Below are 19,876 nucleotides of genomic sequence, written 5' to 3'. Positions count from 1 at the left end.
AGATCTTTGAATGAAGTCACTGTCAAGAACAAGTACCCCCTTCCCAGGATTGAAGATCTATTCGATCAGTTAAGAGGAGCCAGTGTGTTCTCGAAGATAGATCTGAGGTCAGATTACCATCAGCTCAGGATTCGGCTTTCAGACATACCAAAGACCGCATTTATCACCAAGTATGGACTATATGAGTTCACGGTAATGTCATTCGGTTTGACAAATGCGCCAGCCTATTTCATGTACCTGATGAATAGTGTGTTCATGGACTACCTCGACAAATTCGTAGTGGTGTTCATCGATGATATCCTCATATATTCCCAGAATGAGCAAGAGCATAAAGAGCACTTGAGGAAAGTATTGCAGAGGCTACAAGATTGTCAGTTGTACGCCAAGCTTAGCAAGTGCGAGTTCTGGATCAGTGAAGTTCTGTTCTTTGGCTTTATTATAAACCGAGATGGATTGGTTGTGCATCCGAAGAAGGTAGCAGCTATTCTAGATTGGAAAGCACCAAAAGATGTTTGAGGAATCAAGAGTTTCATTGGAATAGTCGGCTACTATCGGCGTTTCATTGAAGGTTTCTCCAAGATCGCCAGGCCAATGACAACTTTGCTGGCGAAGAAAGTTGAGTTCAAATGCACCCCAGCTTGCCAAGAGTCCTTTGAGACATTGAAGAAGAAGTTGTCAACAGCACCGATAATGATTCTGCCAGATGTTCATAAGCCATTCTCAGTATATTGTGATGCTTCATACATCGAACTGGAATGTGTGTTAATGTAGGAAGGGAGAGTAGTGGCGTACTCATCCTGACAGTTGAAGATTCATGAGAAGAATTATCCCACTCATGATCCAGAGTTAGCAGCAGTAGTTCATGCACTTAAGACCTGGAGGCACTCTTTGTATGGGCAGAAGTGTGATATCTGCATGGACCACAAGAGTCTCAAGTACATATTCACCCTGTCAGAGCTGAACATGAGGCAGTGAAGATGGCTGGAGCTAATCAAAGACTATGAGTTGGAGATACATTATCATGCAGGCAAAGCAAATGTGGTTGCAGATACTTTGAGCAGAAAGAGCCAAGTCAACATGATGGCTGCTCACCCGATGCCATATGAGCTAGCCAAGGAATTCAACAGGCTGAGTCTTGGATTTCTAAACAATACTTAAGGAGTGACAATCGAGCTTGAACCCACTCTAGAGCAAGATATCAGGAAGGGTCAAAAAGACGATGAGAAGATCAACGAGATTTGACAGTGGATCATAGATGGAAAAGGCAAAGACTTCCATGAAGACGCAGAAGGAGTGGTATGGTTCAAGGATAGAATGTGCGTTCCTGACATCAAATCGATCCGGGAACTGATTCTCAACGAAGCTCACGAGACAGCATATTCCATACACCCTGGCAGCGAAAAGATGTACCAAGACCCGAAGAAAAGATTCTGGTGGTATGGAATCAAAAGGGAGATAGCAGAATATGTGGTTGTATGCGATAGTTGTCAGAGAATCAACGCAGAACAGTAGAGACCCATAGGATTGTTGCAGCCGTTAAAGATTCCTCAGTGGAAATGGGATGAGATTGGGATGAATTTTATAGTTGGTCTGCCCCGCACTCGTGCTGGTTATGACTCAATCTGGGTAGTAGTGGACCGTTTGACAAAGGCAGCTCATTTCATACCAGTCATGACCACCTATAACAGCGCAGTGTTGGCAGAACTATATATGTCCCAAATTGTATGCTTGCATGGCGTTCCAAAGAAGATTGCATCAGACAGAGGTACTCAGTTCACTTCTCATTTTTAGCAGCAGTTACATGAAGCTTTGGGCACACATTTGAAGTTCAGATCATCTTATCACCCGCAGACAGATGGTCAGACTGAGAGAACCAATCAGATTCTTGAAGATATGTTGAGAGCTTGTGCATTGCAAGACAAGTTAGGTTGAGACAAGAGGCTACTGTATGCAGAATTCTCCTACAACATCTACCAAGCTAGTCTGAAGATGTCACCATTCCAAGCACTCTATGGGAGGAACTGTAGGACTCCGTTGCATCGGGACCGACCCGATGAAAGGAAGGTGTTCGGTCGAGACATTTTGCTTGAAGCTAAAGAGAACATCAAAATGGTTCGAGAGAATCTGAAGACAGCGCAGTCCTGGCAACAAAGCTATGCTGACACCAGAAGAATATAATTGAGTTTTGAAGTGAGAGATTATGTCTACTTGAAGGTGTCACCCATCAGAGGAATTAGAAGGTTCGGAGTTAAGGGCAAGCTAGCACCTCGATACATCGGACAGTACCATATCCAAGCAAGACGAGGAGAAGTGGCATACCAACTCAGCTTACCAGAAAGTCTGTCAGCCATGCATGACGTGTTCCATGTGTCTCAGCTGAATAAATGTTTGCGAGTACCAGAAGAGCAGTTGCCAATAGAGGATCTTGAGGTTCAAGAAGATTTAACTTATATTGAGAAACCAACTCAGATTCTAGACACAGCAGACAGAGTCACACGAAGAAGCACCATCAGGGTGTGCAAAATCAAATGGGGCCATCACTCATAGGAAGAAGCAACCTAGGAAAGAGAAGATGATCTAAAAGCCAAGTACCCTAAACTCTTTGCTAGCCAACCCTGAATCTCGAGGGCGAGATTCTTTTTAACAGGGATAGGTTTGTAACACCCTGAATTTAGGGTATAAAATTTCTTCTCTAAATGCCTACCAAATTCAGGTGTTACCCTTTGTCTCTCTCTCTAGTTTCTCTCTCTCTCTCTTCCTTTTGAGTAGATTTAGGTTAATTTAGTGAGGGATTTATTATTTATTTTGTCAAAACTTATGTGAGTCATGAATTGTTGCATCATGCTGAGCCTAAAATATTCTTTGAATTGATGCACATGTTTGATTTGGTTTAAATTTGAAACTTAGTTTGAATTTGATTTGAAAACCCTAGAGAAAATCAAAAGAAAAGCAATTAGAAATTCGGAGAAAAAGGAAAAACCACTTCAGCCCAAGACAGCCCAGTCCAACCCAGCAGAGCCGCGCGCGTGTGCCCGTGCCGCCTGACAGGTGGGCTCCACCTGTCAGCGGCGGTTTCCTTCCCCGCGCGCTCCCTTCCCTCCTCCCCCAGTGGGGCCGGTGTGTCGGCGCCAGTCGCCCTCGCCGCGCGCCCCCTTTCCTTCTCTGCCCCGCGGACCCGTCTTGTCAACGCGATGAGCAATTTCCCCCGCACTCCTGCTACCTCTCTCTGCAATGTGGGACCACTCTGTCAGCTCTGACTTCCTCGCGAACCACCATGGACTAACGTGCACGCACGCCGAGAACCCCAGCCACGTTGCCTGCCCACGCACCTAGCTCCCTTTTGAGCACCAGCCACACCCTCTCTCTCCTCCCTGCCTCATTTCACGCAAGCTCACCCTCTCTCGCGCTCTGCTCTCGCCGCTCGCGCTCACCGGAGTTCCGCGCCCGCCGTGCCGGACATCCGACCCGTCAGAAGCCATGCCAAGCCACCCTGAGCTCCATCCCGATGTGAGAAACTTGTTCCCGTGCTTGGTTTTCTTTATTCCTGCCTGACATTAGCCAATTTGGCCTCGCCGGAGTTCGGCCGCGCTTGCTCGTCGCGCCCCACACGGTGTTCTGCCAACTCAGCCTCGTCCCATGCCCCTGTGTTGGCCCATAGCACTCCCCTACCCCCATTGGAGCTAGACCGAGCCCTATCGCACTCGATTGCCTCTCCCCGCGACCGGGATTCCTCGCTAGAGTTACCCCCGACCCACCCAGAGCTCTCCCTCCGTCGTTCTCCCATCTCTAGCCCCGATCTCATGGCTAGAACCCCACCAATGTGTTTGTCAGGTTCTCCTCGCAGATCCCGGCGAACCCCGGCGACCTCGGAACCCATGTAGCCCACACCCGCCCTAGCTCTAGCGACTTCACTGCCGAGAAGCAGGAGCGGCACCGCGCAGCCGCAAAACACCCGATGTTGATCTCTACCATCCGATCCCGATCGCACGGCCCAGATCTCGGGATACCGCTTCACGCACGCGCGCCCTCCGCCAGGACCCATCTGTCGGCTGCCTGTGCCACTGGCACTGGGCCCGACCGGTCAGTCCACCTACCCGCCCCTGGTCGCTGACCGCCCTGGCCCGCTGGTCATCGCGCACTCGTGCCCACGTCCGCGCGCTCGCCCACGGATCTATTCTACGCCGTTGATCTCAGGTCTGATGGCCGAGAGAGCTCGATACCCCTTCACATGGTAAAATTGTTAAAGAGACTCCCGGTTTGTTTGAAATCAACCTGCTGCCCCTGGTTTTCGCGCGCAGGCCCCTGTAATCTTGCATATTGAACCCTGAACTTTTGTTTAATCACAGATTTAGGCCTAATTTGGTATTTTAAACTTCAAAACTTGTTTATTTCACTAGGTGAGTGCCCGTGCATTGCAACGGAACAATATAATAACACGATAATTTATGTACATATGTGTATTATATTGTTATGAGAAAATGTTTCGGAATCCATTTATGCACGTGTGATGCCACAAAAGTTAAAATTTAGTATAAAATATAGATATAGAATGACAAACATCACTACGATACAAATATACAAAAGTTAAAATTTAATATAAAATATTAGAGCAGAAGGATTACATAAAAACAAAACACATTATCATTGACCTCAATCTCTCAAATTCTTTGTCAACAATCAATATAGAACTGAACTTGTATAAATCAAATTATACTATAATACGAATATAACCAAAATAAAGTCTAAGAAGTGATGACTAACGTTCAGCCAGTGGACTACCATCCCAGGACAATGACTATCAACGCTCCTCTCCATAAATAGCAGCTCCACCTGCACCAAGACGCCGTCGTCGCCAAACCAGCCATCAGATCATCTCACATTTACAATAGTAGCGCTTTCATATGTATGGGTCCTAGGGATGCAATTCATGGCTTTACTATCCAAAACTGTCGTTCCAAATTTCAATTCAAGCCCTAACCTGACTGCAACCCAATTGTACACATATGAAGAGCTATTCCATAATTTGGTTTTGTTCTATATTATTCTTTGAAAAGAAGCACACAGTATTAATAGAAAATTACTTTACTATACATTGATACATGCACATGCAAATTCTAGTACCAGTGCCATTTTGAACAAAATTTGGAATCTCCAGAGATATATGAAGTATGATACTTAGCAAAGCAAAGATAAAGAAAATTTTTGATGAACCAACCAGAAGTAACATAAGGGGCACTCTGGTCTGTGCATAAGTGACCACAAAAAATGGTGGCAAACTATTTTCTATATAACAAAATGAATATCACAGAAAATGGATATGAAAAATTCCTATCTTTGCAAAAAATGGACCCGAGAAGCTCTAGTAATTTTCTCTTTATCCAAATGAACATGAGAAACTCCTATCTTGGAAAAAAATGTGTCTCTGTCTTCCTAGAAAGTGTGATATTTTTCATATAAGAATATCACAGAAAATGGTGACAAAACCAATCATGTAGTTCACAACAGCAGACATCATTTTATCAGTAACCATTCGTTGTCTGATAATACAGTCAAATTGCAAAAAGTTCATGACATATGATCCATAATTGACTTCTAAACTAACATTAAGTGCCGAGAACACAAATAGCAAAACTTTGAAAATGCAACAAGAGACAACCAATCTTGTTGTCTTGCTTGGGACTGGTCGGACATTGATAGTATCCAAGTACCCAACGAGCTGCTCAACGGTACATGTGGAGGGAGAGGGTCTGGTTGCGTTTCCAGGCGGCTCTCCTCGAGGGCTTGTTCTTGTGGTGAGTGTGGCCATTGCGGTGCAGGCCACTAAACTTCTTGCTTGCTGAGGTGAGGCCATGGAGCTCACAATGCTTGTGCAAAGGGTTGCATAGCTAGTTGATCATCGGGTCTGTTTTGATGTCTTTGTGGGCAACGTCCACAAGGATGATCTCAAAGTACTTGTAGGTGCTATCCTATGTTAGTATAGATGGGCTCGGCATGTCAAGCAATTAGCAAAAAAGATTTGACAGAAATCAACAAGCTAGTATGTTCAAAGAGGAATGTTCATGTTACAATCCGATGTACCTCGTTCACCCAGTAGGAGTTAAGAACCCTCAGTCCACCAAGCTTGTGTCTAGCTCTCTCCTTAGCGACAGACCTCTTGTACCTCTAGAACTTTAGTTGGGTGATACCCTGGTGCTTGGGCTTGCCATAGATAATACACTTGGGCAAAGGCCTCTTCCTACCACCACGCCTCACACGGACAAGGTACACAACATAACCCTAAAGATGAATTACCATAACACAACGTCAAATAAAATCATGACATTGGTACTCAAACTGCAATAATTTAATAAAGTAAACAAGCCTAACATAGCATACTACGTGTCTAATGCTAAAAAAGCATACACCAAAAAATTCTTCCAGATTATACAATATTTAGGCTATTTTAGATTGATAACTTTTGCTACGCATCTAGATATGGTAAACTTACGAACCTGGAGATGCCAAAACATGTTATAGTTTGGCACAGAGGGAGTAATTAACAAAAAAAAGGCATACAAATCAGACGGTTGCATAACTGCAACAAGACCCCCTGTGTGGCAGTAAAGCAAGCAATGGCTCACACTAACTCAGGCGAGTTAATTGCTTGACCAATGGAAAATGGTGTTTCCCCACTACCCCTTTTAAATCTGCTAGCAACGTGAACATTATGGTAGGCACGTGATATTTAATTAGTTCCATTTATCTATCCAAATACAGGGACGACAACATTTTCTTATGAATGCTAAGCAAAGCAGGAAAAAACAAGCACATGCGACACAACCAGGGGAAAAAATCTCATGGGGGGATTAGAGAGAATTGAGGGGGAAATTAGTTCATAAAAGTCATAAAACTGCACTCAAAGAAAGCTGGTGTCAAAGGCAAAGAAAAAAAGAACTGGCTACTTCAAATTGACCAAGCAGGAGAAATAAACTAAACTGAAATAGTGAAATGTACTTGGTTAGATATCTCACATATTATAACCTATATTTTACAAGGAACACAAACAGAAGTCCAAGAAGAGTTCAATTAATATATTCATTTGTATTTTCTCTATATTACTCAGCAATATGAGAACAAGCTGAACCTTATGTGAAGCATAGAATAGAAAAGACACCTTCAGCCGCCAGACCTGAGTCCTCAGACCTGATTTTACATTATACAATGCATATTGACTTTCCCGACCAATACATTCATCAATTTCCTTAAAAAAAATTGGCATAATTCTGTACGAGGGGGAAAATTTCCAACTGATGTCTAATGGAATGTTTCCCTGTATGTTGGTAAAAGACTGACAATAGAAAAGTGAACCTAAAGTCCTAAATATTGTTTTTTAAGGAAATTGATGAATGTATAACTTCACATAGTGTAAAACTTGGGGATTGTGCATTAAAAGAACTGATAGGTAGCAAGGTGTTATTACTTATTAGTAAAAGTTATGCTTCTAAACTCTAGCACCAATTTGAAGGACGAAAGCAAGTGTATTGTGTAAGAATCGTTGTTAGTATAGAAATAAAAATTTAACAATCCATTTAGGTTACCTTGTCTCATGGTTTTGATTGCATCCACCTGCCATTATAAAGATCAGTTCTCCCTTGAGTTTCCTTATTCATTGGAACTGGGTACTAAAAGCCAAAAGGGAAAATGGAGAAGTATATCCGATCACTTGAAAATACAGAGAGAGGGATAGTTAATAAAAGTAAGGAAGGAATCATGTACTGACAATTTCTGCTGTGTCTAGGATATTGACACCTTGATCGAAAGAATAAGCGATAATGTCATGTGCTTCCTTCTCCGTGTTTTGCTCGCCAAAAGTCATCTAGAAAGAAAAGGATTCACCTTGAGATGGAAAAACATTACTTGCAGCAAGAGGGTTTGAACTCTGAAGCTCCAGAATCATACACACCGTTCCAAGAGTGACCTCACTAATGAGGAGGTCTGAGTCCCCCAGCTTCTGGTACTGCAGCTGTGCTTGTGCCACTGCCCGGACTTGGCTGCGCACGTGTCTCTTGTGCGGTCTTTGAGGACGACGAGCATGAGGCGCCCATAAGGTAGTGCCATGCGACGGAGGTGAGGTTACGGCGAACGATGGCATGGCCATCTGTTGCATACTGGTGAAATAAATTCCTGCTTGCACATCCCAGCATCAGGTAAAATTTTGCGTCACAAAGTTTAGTATGCCTCCGGAAACAAGAATCCTAAACAACATTCCCCGAAGAAGCCTGGCCACTACCTCTAATCGTATATTTAATTTAAATGAACAAAACATTTCCTGTAGTTAAATTTAGGCAATGCTGGCAATATTAGCAGTAGGCCTAAACCTAAAATGCTATGAAATGCAAATGTTGAACCCCATGTCAGCCAACCAATAGCTAGTGGAGGATTCGTGCCATATTTGCCACCACAAAGGGGGGAAAACAATGTCGCTAAAACTGAATGTGCAGTTCTCTAACTGGACCGAGAAGGGAACTCGGGATGAATTGCAGAATAAAAGAAAATTTGGATTGAGTCGACTGACGCCTATCTTTTTTAGAAACAAGAGGAAACGGAGGAGTAGAACAGTACTTGTTTCCCGGCCTCCCGCCGAACCCAACCCTAAACCCAAGGGAGAGAGAGAGTACCATAATTTTTTATGTCAACTTTTATCAAATTTCATTGCTGATTATACATTGATGTCATTCTTTCAGGATTTGTTGCTTAAGTATCTTAACTCAAATACAATAGAGACATTTCCTGAAGGAACAAATGCTCATGATTTAGACAACAAAAATTGGGATTATGTTTTGACTTTTGAAGTCTAGAAAGAATGAAAATATCTTACTTTGATCATAAAAGAGTACGAACAGCAAAATAAAACACAATTCCTAACAAAATACAATTTACCACGAGATCTACATCTAACTGCGATGAAGGGCATGTCCCATGCAGTGGTGAGACATTGTGAGAGCATTCTCACTAAATCTCCACATTTGCTAGTTCAAAACAGCCTCTCCATATTTGTGGGAAGGCTCGCCTTGGTTTATGCCTTGCCCAGATCACAAGTATGCCCTTCTTATCTGCATCTAACTACGTTAATCATACCATAATAGTGAGAATGGGAGAGAAGTAGTACCTTGCAGCGCCAGTTGTCGTGGTAGAAAATGAATTAGAAGTGGTTGCTACAATCACTCCAAAAAAGGGGCAACCCAGCAGGATAATAGAAAACTCAGATGTATACTTCCTTTTCTTAAAATAATTTAAAAAGAAAGAAATTCAGTGAGATTTTTGTAGGTATACTTCATCTGGCTTACATAAGATATTTCAGTTATTTTAAACATCAACATACTCATGATACAATTAGCATCAGGCATCCACCAGTGACTAAGCTTGGGTGAGTCCAATCCATCTCTGCCTATATTAAGAGATATTGAACACATACTTTTCTTAAAATAATTAAAAAATAAAAAAATTAGTGAACCTGTCGGAACAATAGGCCAATTAACAGCCTTCTCCGTCAAAGCCATTAAAGCTCACACACTCCTCAGAGATAATAAATCAAAACTTAGTGTTCAGGAAAGTTGAATATGTGATGTTCTACATCGCTCCTTAAAGCTCACACACGAACCAAACTTGGAACTATCAGTACTAAAAATGCCTGAAGAATAGAACTGGAGTAGTTCCAAGTCTCCTTATAGACAACCGCATAACAAATACAGTAAGCCTTTTCGAATATAGTAGAATGACTGAGAATGAAACATAACAATTGATCAAAAAACATCCATAGCTATAAATGGTTTATTGATTAGGAAAGCTAAAAGGATACTGAAGCAAAATCAGATGGAGACCACTTAAGATAAGGTAGATCCCTGCATGCTACGTGTGTTCGCTTAGTAACCATCTTGGCATGGATGAACACTTGATAACATTTGCATGAACACTTGATAGCAGACAAAACAGACATAAAACATAGAAGTAGCATGATGATTATCTAGATTTGGTTTTGACTGACAGTGTTGGTTTCCTTTTGGTATGCTCCTTCTCCAATGCTCCAGGACCAAGTTACCCACGTGCCCCCACCAGCCCTATTTCCCTACGTCGTTGCTCACATCTGGTCTCTGTAAATTCGGCAGCTGCAGGTTCGCTGGTGAACGAACATCTGCAATGCACATCTGCGACACGTGCGCACGCCAGGTTCCAACACCGTGACCTACAAACACAAAACATTTTTAGAGTGGGAGAAACTAACCTCTACGAGGTGTGCCATGTCGGGGAGACACGACGACGGGTTGCTCAGTGCGAGTTTGTGCACGACTTTTATCCAGGTAACTCCTATTTGAACTGTTCCAATTTCAGTTTGTGCATGACTTTTGATGGTACCCATTCACTGTGCGGCGATACTCTATAACTTTATTATAGATACCACTATGATACCACGATAGATCAAGGTAGTGGTCCCTTCTCTTTTGTGTTAGTAAAAAAATTTTGAAGCTCATACAAAGTAATGTCATGTGTTAGATGCTAATGTTCAGTGAAATTTTTTTGGGATGCTGACAGAATCTGTGTGATCTCATGAATGGGTTTTCTTTTATAAATGATGGAGTATACGATGTAAACTCATAACACTTAAGGTCAATTTGTTAGTCAATTTGGCACAGCTCCACGAGTGAAAAAATAAACCTAGATACCAGATTAACATAGATCCAAGGGTGGAGGCCTAGAATCATGTGTTTAATGCAGGAAGGAGGTGTACCGTGAACTGCTTGGGGGAGGACAGGAAGAAAGCGATGCCGCCACTGCCGGGCGCGACGTGCTGCCTCACCCCGAGCTGTCTCGCTATGGTTTAGTCGTCGTCACTGCCATGCATGCCTCGCGGCAGTGCAGGTCCCCTCTGGCACCTCCTGATGGTGACGGTGGAGAGGAGGAACGGCGGTGGTGCCCTGAGTGGAGGAGACAGCGATGTCGATGCGGCCATGGCTTGGCTGTAGCCATCAGTAATGCAGCGGAGAAAATCCAGAGAGGGTAGGGGAAGCCGTGGATGTGGCAGGGGGCTGCCTCGGCGGCCATCGTGGGGAGGAGGCATGTGCACGCGGTGAAGGCATTGGTAGGCATTGCGAGAGAAGAGGCAGACGAGGGTGTGGGTGATGTCCCCGATGGAAGGCGATTGTGGGCTTACTTTGAAGGCACGGGCGAGACGATGGCGATGAGAATGGCGGGAGACATGGGCTCGACGGTCGCGGGGGGAGGGGGTCTCGTACAAGGGTGGAGGCGCGACAATGGCGGAGGAGTCGCAGACAGGGATGGGGGCACGAGGATAGCGGCGAGAATGGTAGAGGTGTGTGCTAGGTTTGTGGGAGTCGGAAGTGCGGGCTCGACGATCGTGGGGTCAGCGTTGTGGGGGTGGCTCGTACGGGGGCAGGGGCAGGGGCATGGATGTGGCGGTGAGATTAGGGGGGACGAAGACGGGGGCGTGCGCAGCGAGATTAGCGCGGCGGTGGAGGGCGGAGTCGTGCTGAGGGTGTGGACGCCCTCCTTACCGTCTTAAGGATTAGTAGAGATATCTTTTGCATGTGAACTCCAAATTGAGTGATTCAAATTATAAAATGTTCATAGAATTATTCTCTGTTCAAATAAATTAGGATCAATTACTCTCTGTACATTCTGATTTTATACCTAGGCTATAGGTTAGTTTATGTGATAATTTATTTGTTTAAAAAGATAAATAAAAAGGAAACCCTAGTGGTAAATGGATGTAATAATATGTAATGTATGGATTTATCCCTGGTTTAACTTTTATGTCTCATTAAAATAAGTGGAATTAGATCATGTAATCATGGAGATAGACAACACTTAGGGAATAACAAACTACTAAATGTGTTAGTTCACCCTATAACCTAAACTACCTCTTAAGTTTATACTATTTCTTTTGAGAGGTGTTCTTTTGTTTGTACATGACTGGTGTGATGTTCATTTGTCATTTTCTAAATGTATTGAATGTATGATCGCTTTATTTAGACGACGAGCAGCCCGTGGTTCCTGAGTGTGCTGCCGAAGATCTTCCTGAGCAACAACTGGGTGAAGGCAAGTGTCCTCTAACCAATTATGTCATACTTTATAATTCACTATCCCACATTACTTTATGGAAATCTAAGGGTTGACTAGTCTGTATTTACCTTATCCTTGTTTACCTTTTGGGTTATTATGGTTAGCTTCATGTTATTGCTCTACTTTAATCAACGAACATGATAGAACATTTATGATACGATGATGTTATCCCGATGATGATCTTGTCATATTTTAGGGGTCTTAGAACATTTTCCTGAGTACCTATCCGTAAGGACCTGTTCTGTCACACCCGGGTTTTAGGGAACCGGACGCGAACATAATCACCAGGTGTGCTGGGACCAAGTCTCACACATATGATGAATCATGGTACAGAAACGAATGTTACAACTTTACTATATAATAGGAGTTTTTGTATAAAATAAATAAATAAATACATCGTAAGAAGACAATGGTTAAAGCTAAGTATTGCTCATGTGAAGTGTAAGGCTTACCAAAGAGAATGGTTAAAGCTAAGTATTGCTTTTAAAGTTGGTCAAAATTTTATTAGCAATTACTAGATGTAAGTAAATACAAAACCATAATATTAATTGAACAAAATTAATAATAAATCCCATGCAATGCAAATGACAAATTGAATTTAGTTTTATAATTTAATCATGCGAGAGTCCTGAGCTGCTCATGACCACGAGCTCGGCTAGTATACCAGTTTTACACTCTGCAGAGGTGGTACCCTTTACCCACAAGTCATGTTACCCATTTGCCACGGGGTTGTACGGGCCTCATACACCTCTACCAAGGAAGCGAGCCATGGTAACACTACAAGGCCTTTACAAAGTTCCACTAGCTTCCGAAAACCCACTACAGTTCTAGGAAGAGCAATGCATGAATCCCTCGTCTGACCGCCATCGCAGCAAAATCAACCGGAGAACCTCCCTACACGCCTACTCCCCTACTACCCTTGCCCCTTTCAGGTAAGGTAGTCTTCCACTAGCTTTCCTAATTAGTCAGCCAAGGGCGTCCCATTCCACCCTTGTGGTGGCACGTGTTTCTCAAGTTAAGTTCGATGCTCCAATTAAAAATAATGATCTTGACATGAACATAAATAAAATAACAAAATAATTGGAACATGGACATAATGTAATATTAAACCCAAAACCATATAGAGCAATAGCAAAACTACCCAAATGATTCAGGGGTGAACAAGGTAAAATGGATAACCAGTCTAGGGTGACCTATTGGGTCCCATCAAAATTAAACTTATGCATGATAAATGACTATAAAGAACATAATTGAGTAATAAAAGTGGTCAAGGGCATAACTTGCCTGGGACTTGAGATTCCAGGTACCAGGATGATCTTTAGGTTCTCGAGACCTCACTGCTAGTCGTAGAAATACAAACAAACATGGTATAGACAAAATTAACATCACACCAAGCATAAGAACAAACTGCATAAGAATATTCTACTCGTCTCTACGAGATCGTGGGATTGAGAATTAGTAAGATCAGAGTCATGGTTAAGGAGTTATGATTTATGGGAGATCTATGTGATTTAACTATTAAACTATATTATAAATTGATTAGTATACATCATATGAGAGAATATTCTATGAATAGTTATCTCAACTTAATCTAAGTCATTACTTGATTATAAATCGTCTTTTAGGCCAAAGATAACCATAAGATCAGGATACTATATTAATATTACAATAAGCTAATCCAGAAAGCATAGATTAATCAATTTAGTTACCTAATTATAAAAGTATGGGATATCATATAATCAATGTTGCTCCTGCATAATAAATATTTATAAGAAGCTAACGCAACTAGAACGGGTCAAATCAGAATTAAAACGAAGAAGTTATTGAATTCCGAAGTTTTATGTGTTGTGTTGGGACTATGCTTCGTCGCGCCGAAGGTCTTGAAGGAAGAAGCAGCTTCAGCTGAAGCTGTCCGCGTGTGATGACCGAAGCTTGTTCTTCATAAAGCTTCGGAATTATGAACCGACTTAAAAGTAGAAAGACCTTTTAGTCCATAAGCGTTTGAGTCGTTATTGTAAACTTTCATGAAGGGCATGGTTGTAAATTCTCACAGGTTGTGTCTTGTGCCTATAAATAGTGAACAGTACTCCTCTACTGTTCACGCTTTTTTCGGGTATTTTACCATCTCATCATTTTGCGAACCAACCTTTGTCAAGGCAGAGGTATAATTGTATCCAATACTTAAATATATTGAATGGATATAATATGATTCATTTACTTTTGATACTCTATATTTTATGTTATTTCGTGCAATTTATCAACGTACAATTACGAAAACTCAACCTTCGTAATCGTATTGTCGTTCGCCTTCGTCCAGAGTTCATTATCCCCGAGGGAATAATGTTTCATTGGACGAAGGACATTATCATTTAATATTTTATGTTGCCTTGTTCTTGATTCATAGCGATTGAGAACAAGTTCCCAACATTGGCGCCCACCTCCGGTGAACTCACTTCCACTTTTTTGAGCTGATGGCTTCGTCCAACAATCAAGCTGGAGCTGCTTTGGCCCTGAAGCTGTTGCTCCCAATAACAGGTGGTTCGTGCTCAGAGCCAGCCAACAAAAAGCAAAAGGAGGCGCAGAGAAGGGTACAACATGTTGGAGTGCAGGGACCCTTCATCAAGTCAAGGTGGTCCCACGTTCCAATCACCTTCTCCCAGGAGGATCTTCAGCTCAAGGATTTTCCTCATAATGATGCTATGGTTATTTCTTGCGTCATCAAAGGGTTTCTGGTCCACAATGTCTTGGTTGATACAGGCAGTGCAGCTGATATCATATTTGCTAAGGCCTTCAGACAAATGCAAGAGCCAGAAGATAAGATTCATGATGCTACACACCCTCTCTGTGGCTTCGGAGGAAGACAGATTGTAGCACTGGGCAAGATCACCATGCCAGTGACCTTCGGATTCATCAACAATACCAGAACTGAGCAAGTTGTGTTTGATATTGTTGACATGGAATACCCTTACAATGCAATTATTGGTCGTGGCACCCTCAACGCTTTCGAAGCAATCCTTCATCCTGCTTACCTTTGCATGAAGATACCTTCGGATCAAGGACCCATTGCTATTCATGGAAGTCAAGAAGCTGCCAGAAAGGCCGAGGGAAATTGGACTAACTCAAAAGCAATCCATAACATAGATGGAGCTGAAGCTTGTGAACAGTACAAATTCAGAAGGGAGAAAGCGGTTTCAGCAGATCAGCCGAAGCCCATGCTCTTATGTGAGGACATAGCAGAGCAGAAGGTGCTGTTGGGCTCTCAGTTATCCGAAGAACAGGAGAGAACCTTGATAAGGTTTTTGTTCAACAACAAAGATGTGTTTGCATGGTCAGCTAATGATCTTTGCGGAGTTAACAGGGATGTTATTGAACACTCGCTCAATGTTGACCCATCCTTCAGACCCAGAAAGCAGAGGCTTCGGAAAATGTCTGATGACAAGGCCGAAGGTGCTCGGAATGAAGTCAAAAGGCTCCTCAGTGCAGGAGTTATCAGAGAAGTAAAGTACCCAGAATGGCTAGCTAACACTGTTATGGTAAAAAAGGCCAATGGCAAATGGCGGATGTGTATCGATTTTACGGATCTCAACAAGGCTTGTCCGAAGGACGAATTCCCATTGCCAAGGATAGACTCCTTAGTTGATGCAGCAGCTTCGTCAGAGCTTATGAGTCTTCTCGATTGTTATTCAGGCTATCATCAAATTTGGATGAAGAAGGAGGATGAGCCGAAGACCAGTTTCATAACCCCTAGTGGAACATATTGTTACCTTCGGATGCCTGAGGGGCTCAAGAACGCTGGAGGAAGTTTCAGCAGAATGACTGCGAAGGTTCTCCAGTCTCAGATAGGCAGAAATGTGCTAACTTATGTTGATGATATCATTGTAAAAAGAACGAAACAGGAAAATCACATTGCTGATTTGCAGGAGACCTTCGCCAGTTTTAGACAAGCTGGTCTAAAGTTGAATCCAGAAAAATGTGTCTTCGGAGTAAAGAAGGGAAAATTTCTTGGATGCTTGGTTTCAACAAAGGGAATTGAAGCTAATCCAAGTAAAATTGAAGCTATACTTCGGATGGAGCCACCAACTACAAAAAAGGGGGCCCAAAGATTGACAGGGAGGCTGGCATCTCTCAATAGATTCATATCCAGATCAGCAGAGAGAAATTTACCATTCTTCGAAGTGCTGAAATCAGCCGAAGTCTTTCAATGGGGACCAAGCCAACAAAAAGCCTTCGAGGAACTGAAGCAATATTTGATAGATTTAACAACATTAACTCCACCAATGTCAGGGGCTCCTTTGTTGTTATATGTGGCAGCTTCGCACTCAGCGGTAAGTGCAGCACTTGTCCAGGAGAAGCTTGATGGCCAAGTCAAGAAACAGGTTCCAGTGTATTTTGTATCTGAAGTTCTTAGTGTATCAAAGAAAAACTATACATAATTGGAGAAGGTATTATATGCTGTTTTGATGGCATCCAGGAAGCTTCGGCATTATTTTCAAGCATACAATATTATTGTTCCTTCTTCGCAGCCGTTGAAGGATATTATGAGAAATAGAGAAGCTACTGGACGGATTGGAAAATGGGCTGCAGAGCTCAATGAATTTTGCATTGATTATGTGCATAGATCCTCGATCCAGTCTCAAGCGTTGGCAGATTTCATTGCCGATTGGACGCCAGGGGCTCAGGATGAAGAAACAAATAAAGATGCCGAAGTATGGACAGTGTTTTGCGATGGGTCTTGGGGAACCTTCGGAGCGGGAGCAGCCGCTGTGTTGGTCTCACCATCCAAAGTCAAAACTTGTTATGCGGCGAGACTCGATTTTAGTTGTACAAACAATATTACTGAGTACGAAACCCTGCTTTTGGGCCTTCTGAAATTAAAAGCAATGGGAATCAGAAGGGCCATTCTTAAAACTGATTCCCAGGTTGTTTCGGGTCATGTTGACAAGAGTTGCAAGGCTAAAGATCCGAAGCTTCAAAAATATCTAGACACAGTCCGAAGAATCGAAGCTTCCTTCGAAGGATTTTCTGTCAAAAATATCCCTCGAGGACAAAATGAGTATGCTGATTTGCTAGCTAAGTCAGCAGCACAGGGGCTGCCCTTACCTTCGGATGTGTTCTTCGAAACAATAAAAGCACCTTCAGTGGAACTTCTTGAAAGAGCAGTCCTCAATATATCTCCTGTTTATAGTGAAGACTGGAGAACTGAGATCATCTCTTACCTTCAGGGTAATTTCCTTTCAGATGACGAAACTTATAACAGGAGGATAGAGGCAAGAGCTCGTCCATATGTCATGATAGAAGGGGAGTTGTAAAAGCATGGAGTTTGTGCTCCACTACTCAAGTGTTTATCCAGAGCTGAAGGCATAGAGTTGATGAAAGAAATACATGCAGGCTTGTGTGGATCTCACATTGGATCTAGGCCGTTACTTGGAAAAGTTTTTCGTCAAGGGTTTTATTGGCCGAAGGCAGCTTCGGATGCAGCGGAATTAGTTCAAAAGTGCGAAGGTTGTCAGAAATGTGCAAGAGATCAAAAACAACCTTCGTCTCTAACTCAGCTGATACAACCCATCTGGCCATTGCAAAGGTGGGGTCTTGATTTGTTAGGTCCGTTACCACCAGCCCAAGGAAACTTAAGATATGTTGTAGTGGCTGTGGAATATTTTTCTAAATGGATTGAGGCAAAGCCTTTAGCCACAATAACTTCGACCACCATTCAAAAGTTTTTCTGGCAGAATATTGTTTGTCGTTTCGGAGTACCAAAGGCCATCACTGTAGATAATGGAACACAGTTCGACTCCGAAGCTTTCAGAGAGTTCTGTGATCAAATCGGCACGAAGATCCATTTTGCATCAGTCAGGCATCCGGAGTCAAATGGACTCGTTGAAAGAGCCAATGGCATCATAATGACAGGAATAATGAAGTTAATCTTCAACCAACCCAGGGGAAAGTGGCCAGATCAATTAATCAAAGTGGTATGGAGCCACAATACGACAATATCAAGGTCAACAGGCTTTACCCCATTCAAATTATTGTTTGGTGACGAAGCAATAACTCCGGAGGAAGCTAAAACTGGATCGATAAGAGTAGTAGCTTCGGCAGAGTCAGATCCTGAAGCTGATCATTCTGTTGAAAAAGATGCTATAGAAGGGATCAGACTTCAAGCTGTGGAGAACATCAATAAATATCAAGCCGAAACAATCAAATGGCGTGATAGAAAGGTTCGGCTGAAAAATATTGAGCCAGGACATTTGGTGCTTCGGAGAGTGGCTAACCCAGATACAGTGGACAAGCTGCAGTTGAAATGGGAGGGACCTTTTTTGATAGTATCTTCGTCAAGACTCGGTTCATACAGATTGAAGGATATGGACGGCAACGACATTCCTAGATCCTGGAATGCGGATGAGCTTCGGCGATATTATGTATAATTTGATGTAATTTTTTATATTTTTTATTTTTTCTTTCATGGCACCCTTTTCCTTTCTGAAGGGGGAGAAAGGTTTTTAATGGGGCCATCACATGTAATTTCCTTTTTTAGCTCTATAAGCGAAAAATCCCCCAAAGATGTAAATGTAAAAGCTGAGAACGCACCATCGAGTGCCAAAAAGAAACAGGGAAGAAGCTCCAAAGTCGTTCCTAAGGGAATGCAGAGCTTACAGCGAAAAGTCAACGCTGATTCCGCCGAAAGTAAAAGGCGAAGAAGCTCCAAAGTCGTTCCTAAGGAATGCAGAGCTTACAGCGAAAAGTCAACGCTGATTCCGCTGAAAGTAAAAGGCGAAGAAGCTCCAAAGTCGTTCCTAAGGGAATGCAGAGCTTACAGCGAAAAGTCAGCGCTGATATGTGATTGTTTCTAAGGAAATAACGGTTGTGATTATGGCTTCATATATGTGTTTAGACATTCATTTGCACATCATATTACATCATAACATTTGCATTCATAAACATTCATCTAGGCATATATAGGATAACCATCATCATAGCATAAGTGGTTGCTTCGGCAAAAAGGAAAAACTGTCTTTTGTACTTCGTTGTGTACGAAAAGAAGAGCTTCGGAAAAGTTGTTTTTTATGCTTCGATGTGTACGAAAAGAAGGGAAGGTGTTTTTTTTTCGCCTTCGGCTCAAAAAGATAATTTCGTCCACATCAAAGCACCTCTAATACATTAATGCAAGGGTAAAAGCATATTACAAGGTATGAACAGAATTCATTAAAACAAGTTTAGTCATATTTACAAAAGTTATCTCAAAAGTTTTTTAAGTCTGTCTATAGTCTACTCCTATTGATCTTCATGGGGCCTCAGCTTCGGCGTCATGCTTTTTAAGCATCGGTCTCAGCTTCGTCATCCTACATAAATTAAGTTGTTGAGGGTCAAAACCAAGCTTGAAGGAAAAGGTAAGCACAAGGTATGATTTCTTACTGGTTCAAGGTGACTCCGAGCTTCGTCTCCAGCCTTTTCTCGCCCGCCTTTTGTCCATATCATTTTTACAAATCTATTAGAGATGCTTCGGGCGAGATCAGGAATGTCATCTAGAATTGATGGTGATAAAGTGAAATTGGGCCTATTGACAATCTTTCCATGATCGCAGCCAGCTTTTAGGAAAGCTGCAGCAGTGCCCCGAGAAGCTACCCAGGCGCAGAAGTCACCGTGCCCAGCTATAACTTCGTCAAGCTCATCAATTTCACCTTCGATATATTCAAATATCTTTGGTAAATCTTCAGCTGACGGGGTGAATTTTTCACTGCTAGCTCCAACTGAGTGGAAAATT

General features: G+C 42.5%; 1 long non-coding RNA gene across 1 annotated transcript; it reads right to left on the bottom strand.

Moving 5' to 3' along the window:
• Window positions 1-5,559: 5,559 nt before the first annotated feature.
• On the bottom strand, window positions 5,560-8,239 carry LOC103648022 (uncharacterized). Its single transcript, XR_002267431.1, has 4 exons — window positions 7,943-8,239; window positions 7,760-7,855; window positions 7,578-7,661; window positions 5,560-6,276 (listed from the first exon to the last, which is right to left on the bottom strand). It is a non-coding gene; the product is annotated as an uncharacterized lncRNA (long non-coding RNA).
• Window positions 8,240-19,876: the final 11,637 nt, after the last annotated feature.

The sequence above is a fragment of the Zea mays genome, chromosome 2, assembly GCF_902167145.1.
Source record: "Zea mays cultivar B73 chromosome 2, Zm-B73-REFERENCE-NAM-5.0, whole genome shotgun sequence".
Lineage (NCBI taxonomy): Eukaryota > Viridiplantae > Streptophyta > Magnoliopsida > Poales > Poaceae > Zea > Zea mays.
This window is presented reverse-complemented; position numbering and strand designations above follow the sequence as displayed.